Source organism: Engraulis encrasicolus, chromosome 23, assembly GCF_034702125.1.
Source record: "Engraulis encrasicolus isolate BLACKSEA-1 chromosome 23, IST_EnEncr_1.0, whole genome shotgun sequence".
Classification (NCBI taxonomy): domain Eukaryota; kingdom Metazoa; phylum Chordata; class Actinopteri; order Clupeiformes; family Engraulidae; genus Engraulis; species Engraulis encrasicolus.
Genome location: NC_085879.1, coordinates 21,032,904 through 21,047,965, shown reverse-complemented (window position 1 = coordinate 21,047,965; position 15,062 = coordinate 21,032,904). Strand labels below are relative to the sequence as shown.

At 46.3% G+C, this 15,062-nt stretch overlaps 1 protein-coding gene across 1 annotated transcript in view; it reads left to right on the top strand.

Annotated features, from left to right (window-relative positions):
* unc5a (unc-5 netrin receptor A) overlaps nt 1–15,062 on the top strand; it is a 302,233-nt gene that overhangs the window by 1,326 nt on the left and 285,845 nt on the right. The gene's annotated exons all lie outside the window — the stretch shown is intronic.

Here is a 15,062-nt window from a genome sequence, read left to right as displayed (position 1 = left end):
CCGATGTCACATTTCCAACATCTTTTCGCTTCGGTCGCCCACTGCATTGGCAGGATCCTGACGGCGTGTCCAGAGTCGGTCGCTACCTAGCCTACTAATGTCGATTAGTTAGGTCATTGACTCAAGCGTAGACACAGCAGACCAGCACGTCTCATGCAAATAGGAGCTAAGCTTTGTGCACAAAAATGCAAAGGAGGGTATACTTGAACCCATAGACACAGACAGGTTACTGTGAAATATTGCAAGGTGTCGCTGGTGGGATGCTCTGCTCATTTTTTTGGAAGTCCATGGTGTTACTTTGAATTTGATTTCCCTTGCTGCACTGTCTGGCAGATATGACTTGTTTCATTTATAGGAATGAAGTCTCTCTCGCCTCTATTTTATCTTGTATGAAAGTGGTTGTTATTGGCTACAGGTATGAGCGTCGTTGGCATATAACAGGTGCACTGACATGCTAAATTTACGAGATTTCCTTTTTGCCCTAGTGCTGAAGTTTAAAGCACAGAGTTTCTTTTAACATCATACAATATTCTACTTGTGTGGGCATAACATTGTAATCCATTGAGTCATAAATGTTTTATTGTCTGAATTTGATGCCAGTGCTGACAATGGGCCAAGTGATGTAATTGTGCTGGAGTATCTAGTCATCTGTGTTTTTGTTTCAGATTTCTGATGAAATGCAGGCCTTAGGAGGGCAAATCTATAAATTCATTAAGAGGGCTTCCATTGTGTGGAGTAACTTTCAACATCTATTCTCCTAAAAGAAAAGCATGCGGGCGCACACACTCACAGACAGATACACACACACACACACACACACACACGCACGCACGCACGCACGCACGCACACACACACACAAACAGAAACACTCTTGCCCATATATTTTTTTGGGGAAAAGTCAGGTGGTTTCTCGTTGCCTCAGGCGGACCAAATCTATAAATTCATTACGCCAGCCCTTTCATTGTGTGGAGTAGCTAGCAAACATCCATCCTCCCCCCAAAAAAGTAAACACTCTTGTACCATATAAATGTATTTTTTGGGGAAAGTCGGTGGGTAGCTATTCGCCAAATATGTGTTTCTGACTTGAAGAGCACAGCTGGAGGCCGCCTGGTGAGTGCGTGCCCGGCTAGAACAGTTTGTCAGGATTTCACACTTCATTTCCCCTTGTTGTCGTCTCCCGATGGCTTTCGGCCTCGGCCGCGGACAGAAGGGCCAGCATGTTTTATAAAAAGTTGTGTATAATTGCCTGGCTCTTGCTCCCGGACACTCAAAAATACAGGAGATGATGAATTAAGAGGCCCCCCTTTTTAACACCCGCATTAATTAAGGGAATAATGCTGAATAAATTAGGAGGAAGTACACAAGCACGCTCCAGGGACATCATATTATTTTCTGACTAAGTAAATAACGGCGGTGCAGTGATATTTTAACAAGGCTCTCTCCTTAGTCGTAGGATGGAACAAGTCCTTATTCGTTCCCCATCATTGAGCATCAAGGGCCTTGTGCCAAAAAAACAACATCGTCATGCATGGTCATCACACATAGTACTGTCACAGTGAGTTGTTTTGAAGGGTGTTATTATGGATTCACCCTGTTTTTGATTGTTGTTGCAGGGTGATAATTCCCCAAAGTGAAAAAATAATAATACTATAAGAGGGATCATAAGAGGGCGTGATGGGGCTTTGTCTGTTTCTTCTGAACTTGGGCGGTCCCCTTGACCCCGGCAAACCGCCTCTGGATTAGGAGACAATTTCAGAGGTGCCCCCGCGTGTCAACAATACACAAGGGGGATTGCAGATGGACTTGTCGAGAATAAAGATCACACGAGCGCAAGAGCCCAGAGTGCGCAGAGATAGAGAGAGAGAGCTCCCGCACACGCGTGTGTGTGTCTGTGTGTGTGTGTGTGTGTGGGGAGCAGGGGTGGGAAAAAAGGGCTGACCTAGCGTTTGTCAATATCAAAGCCCCGGCTTGTCCTCTCCTTTGGAACATAATTCAGTCAAAACTAAAGCCAGTGCTGGGCTGTCGGGCCACATTAGCGGGCGCTGTGAAAAGTGGTGTTGTGTAGAAGGATGGGAGTCGGCCACCTCTCATCACCGCCACCACCGCGCTCTGGGAGATCACTAGGAAAGCTTTAAACAACAACACAGATTTCCATTCAGGCGGAAGACAAAAGGAGGATGGCATGGCAGACTCTCTTTCTCCCTGTCTGTGTCTTTCTCTCCTTTATAATCTCTCTCTCTCTCTCTGTCCCTGTTTCTCTCCCTCTATCTCTCTCGGTTCCTCTCTGTCTGTCTCTGTGTGAGTGCACTTGCGTGTATGTACTGTATTTGTGTATGTGTGTGTATGTCTGTGTGTGTGTGTATGTGTGTTTGTGTGTATGTGTGACATATGTCCGTGTGTGTGTGTGTGTCTGTGTGTGTGTGTGTGTGTGTGTGTGTGTGTGTGTGTGTGTGTGTGTGTGTGTGTGTGTGTGTGTGTGTGTGTGTCTGTGTCTATGTCTGTGTCTGTGTCTGTGTCTGTGCTCGCATGTATGTGCGCTTGTGTGCCTCTGTCTATGTGCGTGCGCGTCTGTGTGTACACGTCTTGAAATCCCTTGACGGGGGCATTGTGGTGAAAATGTGCCTGTCTCCCAGTATCTTCTGTCCTTCAGAAGATGGAGATAAGTCATGCAATCATCCACATCACTCGCTCAGCTCCCCCAGCCCTGCCTGGCACCAGACATCAGGCTTCATGTTTTTTTTCTTTCCTTCCTTTTCTTTTCCTTTCTCCCCTCTTCCTCTTTTTTTTTTTCTTTCTCTCTTCTGTACTCGCCTTGTTTTCTAGCTGTTGAGCGAGGGGGAGTTCCAAGACAGTCACTGTAGTAAGAGCTTTTTGGATTTGATACTTACCTATTTTTTTCTCTGTCTTGCCCTCTGTGCTCTGTTCTCTTCTCTCTGTTATCTCTCTTTCTCTCTCTCTCTCTCTCTCTCTCTCTCTCTCTCTCTCTCTCTCTCTCTCTCTCTCTCTCTCTCTCTTCCCTGCCCCTCTCTCTCTCTGTCTGTCTGTCTCTCTGTCTCTCCCGGGGTGGCAGTCTGTGTCTGTCTATCTCTCCTCCGTCTTTGTCTATGTCTAGGTCTGTCTATCTATCTTACAATCCGACACACCAAAAAAACAAAACAACAACGACCAAAAAAAAAAAGAAAAACGCCCACAATAAAAATTCAGAATGCTTTCTCCTTAGTTTTCAGACATGAAATGTGCAGTTGGGGTTGTTGCTCCTTGTTGTTGATGCTTGTCTATTTATGTCAAGCACAGTGTCACCCCCTTCTCTTCCTCTCGTTCTGAAGAGCGGCACGGCAGCAGAAACATCGCTCTTGCTCTCTCAGGCACCCCTCCCAAAAAAAATCTCAGGCAGGCAGGAAGGCAGGCAGGCAGGCAGTCATTTAGACGGCCGTCTGTGACAGGGCACAGCCAGGTCAGCACTGCTGCTGCTGCTGGTGGTGTATGCTGTGTGTGCTGCTTGCTGTACGCGCCATTCTCCCGCCATCCCTCTAGCGCAGTGGTTCTCAACCTTTCTTGAACAAACGCCCCCTTGGTCTCATCACAAGCCTCCAAATGTCCCCTTGACCTCATCATAAGCCTGACAATGCCCCCTTAGTATTACAAAAAAAAATGAATAATGCCCCCTAATGGCAACTAAGCATTGCCCCCTCTCAGCTGTATCCTTGAACGCCCCCCTAGTGCCCCCCAACAAACACTACTCTAGCGCTTTGTTTTTCGGCGCTGGCTGGTAATGAGACATGCATATGGAGAGTGATGCCACCATTTGCATACTATATGGGCTTCGCTCGCCTCTCAGTCACACACATATTAATCCACCACCACCACCTCTTCTTCCTCTTCTTCCTCCTCCTCTTCCTCGTGCTCCACTGTGTCCCTAAGCTAATGCCAGGCAAATTATGACTATGTACATTATTAGCAAGGCCAAGCTCGTTCACATGGTAGGCTAATGCCGATTTTCTTTTTTTTTTCTTTCTTTCTCTTTTTTTTCAAAGTTAAGGAGGAAAAAGATTTGACTTTTTCTTCCCCTCGAGTGAGAAAGAGAGAGAAAGCTGTGGATGTGTTTCCACTGATGCATGGAAAGAGAATACTTCCCCAGTAATGACAGGAAAAGAAATTCATCATAATAATATTTTTGTCCCTACCCTTCACACGAGCCAGGCTGGCTGTGAATTAGCCGTATGGCAGCTAAGCAGGAAGTATCCAGTAATGGGGCGAAATTGTGTTTTTTATGGAGGCAAATCCAGGATATTTTCACATCATACTCAGTACATTTGGCAGTGTTAATTCAACACATCACCGAATGGGCCCAACACCACCAGTGTCGAATTCGACTCTCAGAGTGTTGAATGGACACTGTGTTGCGAAATTCACCGTGTTAGTGGTACCCTGATGCTGCCGACGTGTGTTGTCGCTACTGCAGGTAGAAGCGACGAGCGCTAATGTGTTGTGGTGGACTGACCCATGTGAATGCATTACCTTCCACTCTCCTAGCGCTAGCACAGCTGTGTATTTTGTGGAGGAACACTATATGAGGAAATTTCCCTCACTTTAATATTTATGAGTTTTCTTTTTTCTTTTGCTTCTTTCAAATTTCCCCTCCCTTACCTGAATAAAATGGGGGGGTGCTGGTGAGGAAAAAAAAACGGCTTAGGAAGTGATTAATGTTGGATGGTATACCGCATCAGCATAAACGAAGAAAAGGTAAACAGTGCAAGTCAACACCGGTCAAGTCTAAATGATCCGGGAACACGCTCCATTTGATGACAAATGTGTGTGCTTCTTATCTGCGGCAAAGCTTAATATGTCCACCGCACCCACTCCCTGGCTCTCGGCTCGCTCCCACCTTCCGCTGATGCAAATGGACCCGGTGAAGGTGAAGAGGGAGAGAGAGAGCGAGAGAGAGAGAGAGAGAGAGAGAGAGAGAGAGAGAGAGAGAGAGAGAGATGGACAGAGAAAGCAAGAGAAAGTGACAGAGTGAGAGAGGAGGAAGACTGAAATGAGAGAGATGGTGAGGAATAGAGAGAAAGAGGAAAAGAAAGAGTAATGGGGGGTGCACAGATAGAGAGACGGATAGAGAGAATAAGTGAGGGATACACCAAAAAGGAGGGAATGGGGAGAGAGAGAGAGGCCGAGAGAACGAAAGAGACAGGGCACGACTGAGAGCAGCAGGATGGAGCAAGAGAGGAGGACAAAGTGACAGAGAGAGAGGGGATGGGGGATACAGCAGAGGACAGACAGGGAGAGATGGATAGAGTAGGAGTAGAACAGGACTAAAATAGGGAGTAGTAAAGTGAAACAGATATAGAATGAGTGAGGGGGGGGCAGAGAGAGCAATATAGAGAGACAGTGGGAGTAAGAGAGAGTGAGAGAAAGAAAGAGAGTGAATGAAGTGGAGTGTAAGAGTAACAGGCAGTGAGAATGATGGAGAGAGAGAGAGAGAGAGAGAGAGAGAGAGAGAGAGAGAGAGAGACCGAGACAGAGAGAGAGAGGGAGAGAGATAAAGAGAGAGAGAGAGAGAGAGAGAGAGAGAGAGAGAGAGAGAGAGAGAGAGAGAGAGAGAGAGAGAGAGAGAGGTGGCATAGAGAGGGGGGGGGTGTTGAGAAGAGAAAGTGGACTAGGGCGATGAGAATGACAATGTGGGGGCCTCTTGGGGGAGGCAGGGTTATTTTATGCAGTCAGGGGGAAAAAAGCTCTGCAACGGCACTAAATCTCTGTCAAAATGTGCCCTTTCGCTTCAGTTACACACTTTCCCATGATTCAGGTTCCCCGAGAAAAAGTGAGCAGTGGCGGCAGGATGGGAGCTTCTTCGCCTGTGGGCGGAGGCTATAGGTCCCAGCAGAGACGTTCACTCTTTCACTTTTCCACGCGTTCTTTCACTTGCTCCCACTATCTGTCTCTGTCTCTCTCTCACTCTCTTTCTCTCTGTCTCGCTCTCTCCACATCTTTGCGTCTGTCATTCTCCCTCTGTCTGTCTCCATATCGCTCTACTCCTCTTTCTTACCTTCATTTTCTCTCTCTCTCTCTCTCTCTCTCTCTCTCTCTCTCTCTCTCTCTCCATCTCTTTCACTCTGCATTTCTCCATATCTCCCTCTCTCTGCCTGCCTGTCTCTCATTTTTGACACCTGCTCCCAATGGCGTGCCAGTAACACGCCCTTAAAAAAAAGAAAAAAAAAGAAGAAAAGTGAAAGTTGACAAGATCTGCCTGTTTGAGCCCTGGAGATCTGCATCTCACCATCCTTTCACTCATCTGTCCATCCGACCCCTCCGTCCGTCCGTTCTCTCTCTCACCCGACCTGTTCTTCTGCTCTCGCTCGCCCGCCAGGGAGCCTCATCATCTGCCCAGCTCCCAAGGCGACAGTGCTGACCAGCGAGCCTCGACCCTTCTCTGCTGACCTTGCCTGTGCTCACTGTGTGTGTGTCTGTGTGTGTGTGTGTGTGTCAGTGTGTGTGTGTGTGTGTGTGCGTGTGTGTATGTGTGTGTGTGTGTGTGTGTGTGTGTGTGCGTGTGTGTGTGCGTGTGTGCGTGTGAGCGCGCGAGCGTGCGCATTCTCTTTTCTCCCTCCTCTTCTGTACTTCTGTGTGTGTGTGTGTGTGTGTGTGTGTGTGTATTTGTGTCTGTGTGTATGTGCACTCTCCACCCCCTTCCCCACACCCTTCTTCTCCTTCACTTCTCCTCTCCTCCTCCGTCCTCTCCTCCTCTCCATGAGTGGACGCTCGGCCAAGCCAGGCCCCTCTCTCAGCATATTGGCTGGAACAGCAGCAGCAGCGAGCTCGCTACTCATCGAAAAAAAGCCCCAGAGGTCAGCTATCAGGGGAGTTCAAAACCCGGCCTCTCCCAAGACGTCTCTGGACCGGGGGAGAAAAGGGGCCTGGGCACTTTTGGCTTAAAGGGGCCCCTCATAATTAGCGGCGAGGAACTGAATCACCAGTGGGCCCCGTACCCTCATGGGCCCCTTTTAAAAAATCTATTTCTGAAAATATGGGCCCACGAGGGTGCGGGTCCCCACCGGGAAATGCCCGCTATGCCAGGTGGCCAGTCCAACCCGGCCTCTCCCAGGATGCCACTGGGCACCGGGCGCTGACTCTCGGCTTGAGTCGAGAGGGGGGGTTGCTAGGATGTTAAGATCTCCTCCTTAAGATCTGGGGCCCCATGGAGACAAGCCATCTGCTGCGCTGCTCGAAATATGCATTCGTAATTGTGTCATTGTCCAGTGTGTAGTGTCAGGACTCCCAATGTTACTTACTGTCTATCTGAGACAGTGCTTCTCAACTTATTTTGAACAAACGCCCCCTGGACCTCATTATGAGCCTGCCAACGCCCCCTTAACCTCATCAGAAGCCTGTCAACGTCCCCCTTAGTATTAACAAAAATCAAATGTACTAATGCTTCCAATGACAACTACATAAGCCCAACTGTATCCTTCTCATCGCCCCCCCTAGGGCACCCCAACACCCCTGAAACACTAATCTGAGCTATTGAAAAGAAATGAGTTTTCCCCATAGAAAACAATTGTAATTGAATCTGACGAATTTTAACATTGACTGGGGTGTAAAATTCTAATAAATTCTGGTGAGTGTACATAGTCCTCTGTAGTGAAGTTATAGTGTAAAGTGGGAGGTCCCAATGTTACTTACTATGAAAGCTTCTTTTTTTCCCTTCTGAAGCATTTTGCAATGAGCAATCTAAGTATGTATTTTTGTGTACCATCCCACCCTCCAACACCCAGCCTTCACACTTACATCACATGCATTCATCTGGGAGATTTTTTCCCCACAATGGTGAGAAGAAATGTGAGAAATGATATGTGATCATTTTTTTCCCTAAGCGATGTGCAGTGGAGCACATGTTTTTATCTTTGGCACCAACCCCACCACGGGTATTTTTTCTCCAGTGCGGCGTTGTTGAGGTGGCTTTTCTCATCCGCACACGTGATCAATACGCCCCTTACAATTTAATTGGCAATCGGTCAGTGACAGAGAAAGGCGTGGCCAAAGCTGGGCAGGGGTGTTCAGTCTTGCCTTATTATTGGCCGTGCCCAAGGCTCCCTCCTATAGTACTTGCAGCATCAACCTCCTCTCGTGTTTGTCCGCGATGCTTCCTGCAGCCATTTATGATTTGTATGCGTGACACGACACATATGTAGTAGTCACATGTTGTAGTTGTGTGTGTGTGTGTGTGTGTGTGTGTGTGTGTGTGTGTGTGTGTGTGTGTGTGTGTGTGTGTGTGTGTGTGTGTGTGTGTGTGTGTGTGTACGTATACATCTATGGATACATGCGTGTGTACATTTGTGTGTGTGTGTGTGTGTGTGTGTGTGTGTGTGTGTGTGTGTGTGTGTGTGTGTGTGTGTGTGTGTGTGTGTGTGTGTGTGTGTCTGTGCATACATGCGTGTGTACTATGTACGTTTGTGTGTGTGTGTGTGTGTGCGTCTGTGTGTGTGTGTCTTTGTGTGTTTGTGTGTTTGTGTGTTGTGGTGGGCGGTGCGGGTGTTACTATGTACATTTGTGTGTGTGTGTGTGTGTGTGTGTGTGTGTGTGTGTGTGTGTGTGTGTGTGTGTGTGTGTGTGTGTGTGTGTGTGTGTGTGTGTGTGTGTGTGTGTGTGTGTGTGTGCGCGTGTGTGTGTTCTGGTGGGCGGTGCGGTTGGAATGCTGCCCCAGGCAGCCACCAGGGAGCGTCATAGCAACCAACAGGCTCTCTGTCTCGGCTGAGGGTCTCCAGTTCGCGTCCCATAATTTCAGCAGCAGGGCGGAGCCGCTAAGTAGTACACTCCGTCCGCTTTAACGATCCAAGACCTCTGCGCTGGGTTTCATTAGTCATTGATTGGCAAGTCTAAGGCCTCCACCGTGGACCACAGTTTATGATTCCTCCTCCACCACAGTGCAGTATAGGGTTGTTAAATATAGGTTGCAGCCAAGCCAAGCCAAGCCAAGCAAACCAATAGTTTGAACACTTCAGAGCGGATTGAAGTAGTATATCTGGTAACTGACTGCTATGTTTCTTTCCCGGAATAAGCACTGGTACTATATACTGTGCAGTGTACATACCTCAAGGCTGTTCCATCTGAAGCGTGACATGGACCGACATGACTTGTTCCTTCAGGACTTAGGGCCACCAGTCCATTCATCCGTGGATAAGGTGTAGTGTAGTGTAGTGTAGTGTAGTGTAGTGTAGTGTAGTGTGTGTGTGCTTGACTGTGTTTTTGTGTGTGTGTGTGTCTGCGTGCTTGTGTGTGTCCATGCACATGTGTGTCCATGTCCATGCGCATGTGTGTGTGTGTGGGGGGGTGGTGGGTGGTCTGTGTTCGTGTGTGTGTGTGTGTGCATGCGTGCATGTGTGCGCATGTGTGTTTTTTGAGTGTTTGTGAGTGTTTGTGAGATTAATTTGGTGACCACCTGAGGCAGACCAGAGGTGGTGTTGCTACTGTCATGGCAAGGGTATTTGTGGTGCTGCTGTTGGCTTGAACCACTGCCAGGGCTCGTCTGGCTGAAGTGATTTTGTTGACAGCAAGAGAGAGAGAGAAAGGGGGAGAGGAAGAGAGGGGGGAGAAGTAGGGAGGGAAGGATAGAGAGAGAGAGAGAGAGAGAGAGAGAGAGAGAGAGAGAGAGAGAGAGAGAGAGGGGTGGGCTGAAATGTAGACAGAGAAAGATAGAGAGAGAGGGGACGGAAAGGGATGAAGTGAGAGAGGGGGAGGGAGGGAACGAAAGGAGAGAGAGAGAAAGAGAACGAGAGGAATAGGGGGCCCAGTGACCTTTCGTCATTATGTTCATGGGTCCAGACATTCGCGCCCAGGGCCAGCAATTCAACTGAGTCAACAGCGGCATGTATCCCAGACACAGGGGCTGGCTCCCAGGGGTTAAAAGATGGCCAGAAAATGAAATGTCCCTGGTAAAATAGAAAATAAAAACGAGGTGGTGGCGGAGTTGGTGGTGGTGCCACAGACTTGCTAAGATGTGCTAGTGTACGTACAAGCGCTAAAGTGTTTATTATTTGCTCATGTTTTTCGCTTGCTGCTGCTGCCGAAGCGTCGTGAGTCATCGCAGGGAGTTTAACTGCCGTTGAATAAACATTTCGGGTTTTGAAATTGATTCATAGGAGTTCATAACAATTAAACGACCATTACCGCCTAATTTTGTCAGTTGGGCTGTTGCCATAGTAATGTGTTGTGTGTTGGTTGATGAATTATCACCGAGGCGGCGCGGTGGTGTTGCAGCGGTTTGCACTGTGAGGGGAAGTCAGCAATACGGTCGGCCAGCACAGGCAAACAAACTGGCCTCCCTTGCCAGCCGCTTGACAGCCAGACCCAAACGACTTTGCCGGTGACCTCTGTGTTAGTTGCACACAGTTGCAAAAGAGACCCCGTGGCAGGGACCAGAGGACCAGGACATGTGAAAGATTAACCCCTGTGCCCTGGTTATATTTGCCAAATGTTATTCTAATGGTTTAATGAATGTGATTTTTTAAGCTATAATCACTTAATAACTGGTGTGTTTGTGTCTCGTGTTTCTGTTTCTGTATTGAATAGAGAAAGTGCAGTAAAAGGATGTGTTTGAAGAAGAAACACATTTGAGACCGGTTGAGACCTGTGCCCTGGTTATATTTGCCTAATACTGTAACATGTTATTCTAATGGTTTAATGAATGTGATTTTTAAGCTATAATCACTTAATAACTGGCATGTTAATGTCATCACGTTTCTGCCTGATGCATATTGTGTAGAGAAAGTGCAGAAAAAGGATGTGTTTGGGAAAAAAAGAAACACATTTGAGACAGAGCGCTAGTGTGAAAAATCTATTTTGCAAACATATGGCATTTTTCTCCAGATGCTCCTGACATGCATATGCATGTAGATACCTACTTATCATTTGCTCTGCCTCTGCGCAATGCGGGCAAGTGTGTGTGTATAATCTCAAGTGCTTGAGATTCTCCTGCCTCTCCTCCTGCGCTTCTGAATTTACCTTTTCATATTCAGTGGCTCATGTTACTGCATGTCATGGTGATGACTTGGTTAGAAGCCAAGTACAAACACCACCACAGTCTGCAATGGGATAGCAGAAATAATAGAGGGGTCTCGTTTGAGGATTGTTGGAGTGAAAGCAAGCCACTGCAGCCTTAAGCAACGCTGGCCTAATGGGCTGTGTTGGGGCCGGAGTTTTGTGTTGCATGGGACATTCTGGTCATGACATTGAGAGCAGTGGCCGTTGGACCTTGTGTTTGTTAAGCGTGTATGTCAGGTCCCAGCCTCAGGCCGGGCGGGCTCACAATAGTGCCAGTGACCTGGATTGGGTGCAGGATGTTGTGGGGGGAGATTATAGCTAGGAACAGTGGGCTAGGACTCTGGGGGTGAAACCATACTTTTGTTGTTTATTATTTCATATGAAAGAACTGCGCAGACACTTTGACATCACACATAGACTTTCTTACAGACCAGATGAAGTGTAAATTTAGTATCAGACTAGACCACAGACCACACGAGTCATAAGTTCATCATTCTATAACAATGTAAAGCATGTCAGCATGAAATCCACTTTAAAATCCACCCCTCAAAGTTACCCTTGACCCACAGTCGTTCACAGTCTATGGGAAGCCGTATGAATACCACTATTTTCTCTACAGTTTGAAATATTTACTTGTACCTTGTAAGAATTAAGGAGTCTCTAGCTAAAATATCTATTTTCCAATAACCTTGCATGGGTGTACCACTGCACGTCCTTGCAGACTTGTTTTGACACGGGGGGTTAAGCCCCAGCATGGAGTGACCAAATTGATGTGTTGGCTTTGACAGATAAATAACACACTGTGTGCCCAGCGAGTAGCTGGCCTCGCAACATCTTCATCATGTTGCCTGAAGTTACTCCCCCTTTTAGTACCAACATATAAAGCCTCGCGGGGGAAAACACTGGGCGAGATCTCGAATGAAAGAGAAGACCACGGCAGTGAGTCAGGGATAAAAACTTTGGCCTTGATGCCTCCAGCGATGTACAGTGTAGTGCACTACCAGCAGTTAGAGAAACATTTCTGTTATCTCTGTCTTTCTGCTGAACACAAAAAAACGCCAATTCTGGTTCTCAAGGTAGTTTATTGTGTGACCGGCTGGATGGTTGTTTTTGACTTTTTTTTTTTGTTCCTACTCAAAAGAGTCCACAGGAAAACAACAGAGGAAAGTCACACAAAATATCCCTTTCAAATCACTCAGATAGTGGCAATGAACTCTCAGCTTTTTCAAATGTAATAATGAATAAGCATTGTCCTTGGAGGCGTAGATTCAAAATAGAATTACTTACGCAGGTTGAAAAATACGCAAACAGCATTTTCTCAGTTTATTATCCTCTTGCCATACTTGTTTGCCTTTGCACTCCTTAAATGCTATTAAAAGGCCGATTGTGCTATTGTTCAGTACTTGGGTCTACAGTAGGTCTTGAAACAGAAAGAGGTTGTGCTAATGACGAGGCAAAGCATCCCTCCTGTTGGCCAAGGACATCACTTGGAGCTATGCATTATGGGAAAAAACCCTGCATTCCTGGATTAATTGAGTGCCTGGTACTTCAAGTAAAAAACAAGCTTGTGCAGTGAGGTGTTTTTTGTGTGTTGCTTTCTTTTCATAACTATTTCATAGCATACCATAGCCTACGTGTCAGCCAGGGTTAAAGATGATCTTCCCCGTTGCATGAAATGTACAGACGGGCAGATAAACAGACAGGAAGATGAAAGAAACTTGAAGTACTCTGCAACTTTGGTGCGAGGCTATAATGAATCTATTCTAAAAAAAAATGAAAAATAAGTGCAATACATTGCAGCATACTGTTTCATATTACTGGGTTAGTGGTACTGTTGGAGTGTGGATCATTCTGGAATATACGTATATGTAAATGTGTCTTTTGGACTGCTTACTTTTTCAATGACTGAGTAGAGTTAGATGTCTCTCTCTCTTTATCTCTCTCTCTCTCTCTCTCTCTCTCTCTCACTCCCTCCCTCCCCCCCCCCGTCCCATTAATGGAAGACCCACGCAATAAGCCTCTCCCAGGTCATGGTGTTTCTGGGAGAAGTTTTCAGTCTTTGCATGGCTCTCGAATCTGATGCCCACGCAAAAAGCCAACTTAATAGACTTCCCTTCCACAAAGTTTTTCCACAGTCTATTATTCTGGACGGATGTATTTTCTTGCCACCACTTCCAATGTTGACCTCCCATAACTGTGATCTAGCTCTTCCGCAATGCAAAGCTTGCCTGAGTACTTCAGCCTTGTCTGTTGTATACGTATGACTACTTTCATGCTTCCGTCCACATTTCTGAACAGAAATAATGTTCCGTGCCTTTTCTGATTGTTGTTGACATTTCCGTTCTTCACAGCATTTGAAATCAGGTGAGTCAGCAAAGACATGAATTGTATGGCATTTAGCCAGCTAACTTTGTGGTCCTGTATATACAAAAAAAACCAGCATGTCCTGAAAGTACCTGTTCACTTACGGATGATAATAATAGCGGGTGGAAAGAATAGAAAAATATAAAGACTGTGCTGAGAAGTATTCAATTTCTCCGGAAAAGGTCCTTCATCATAACAATACAATATTCGATGCAAAGAGCAGCCAGCTAGCGTCTTGAGTGTTGAGTGAGAGTTATGAGTCTGCCTTGAGAGAGGCCTCGGGTCACCTTCTGAAGTGAGACTTGAAGGACTCCTACGAACACCAACTCATTTGTCAGGTGCCCTTTTACCCCCCGGGAAGTATTGTGTATTAATGTGTGTTCATGTTAAAATTTTAATTTAAATAGATGATCCTGGATAATTGGAAGGGGGCAGCGGCCTGCATTAACACAAGTCACACGGGAGGTCATAGGAAGTACGGTGGAGTGAATAAGTTATTTTTAGGTGAGAAGGTTCAGAAGCTTCATCTATAAAAAAAGCTAAAATAGAACCCTACCTGATTTAAAAATGGCCTCCATCCCCTTGAAAGCACTGACCTTGTGCATGATATGCCACCGCCAAGGCAGCTCCTCAGCTCCAACTTAAACTTCAAAGAGGAAGATTTCGTAGTCAGGCAAATCTAGACTGAAGGGACATTGTGTGATAGTTTGAATAGTAAAATTGTGACAGGCTACCGCTCATCTGTTTAGAAGGATTCAGTTGAAATTTCTGTTTAAAAAAAGGAGACAATCCGCACACTTCAGGTCTTTTTGTGTGCAAAGAAGCTTTACTTGACTTGCAAGCTTTCGGTCCTTAGACCTTCATCAGGCAGAGTCTGCCTGGTGACAGTTTGAATACAAAAATGTTTTCAATTAATCTATGTTGTCATCAAGGAATTTCACATTGGTGGTGCAGTTTTATGTGGATGGTAGACACCGTTTTTTTGACCCAATATTTTTCTTCCCTCATATTGAAACATTAAAGTGGAGAGCTCCACATTCCCAATCTGACCCATGGGGGGAAGGGAAATGGCCTGAAATGTGGCACAGTGGGGTTTGGGTGGACGCCAGATTTCTCTCTCTCTCTCTCTCTCTCTCTCTCTCTCTCTCTCTCTCTCTCTCTCTCTCTCTCTCTCTCTCTCTCTCTATCTCTCTCTCTCTGGCTGTGATATCTTCCTCATATCATCCAGAGCAAAGCACAGCATCCCTTCAAGATCCAGCCGTTTCAAAGGACTTGGATTTAAAGTACCCTCGAAAAAAAAAAATCAAGGTCATTCTACTCTGTCTTGACTGTCTCATCACAATGCAGTCCAACACGTTAGCGTTGTATTACTGAATGTCCATGTATTTATCCGCATTATACAGAGATGGTGTTGTTTTTTGTAGCCCTCCTCATTTCCAAGCAAATATGCTGATCCGCTTGATAATAATAATAAAAAACATTGAGCTCTTTGTTTTTGTATTATTAATTTTCCGTGGGTGCACTGCCAGCTGACAAGTGGACTGCATGCAGAGCATGAAGAGAGAATGCATAGAGCAAGGCAAGCACCCACACGACACACCCGCCATTAAGTTTGCACGTGCAGCATTATTAATGTCTCTTCACCCCCTCGACTGTATTTCCA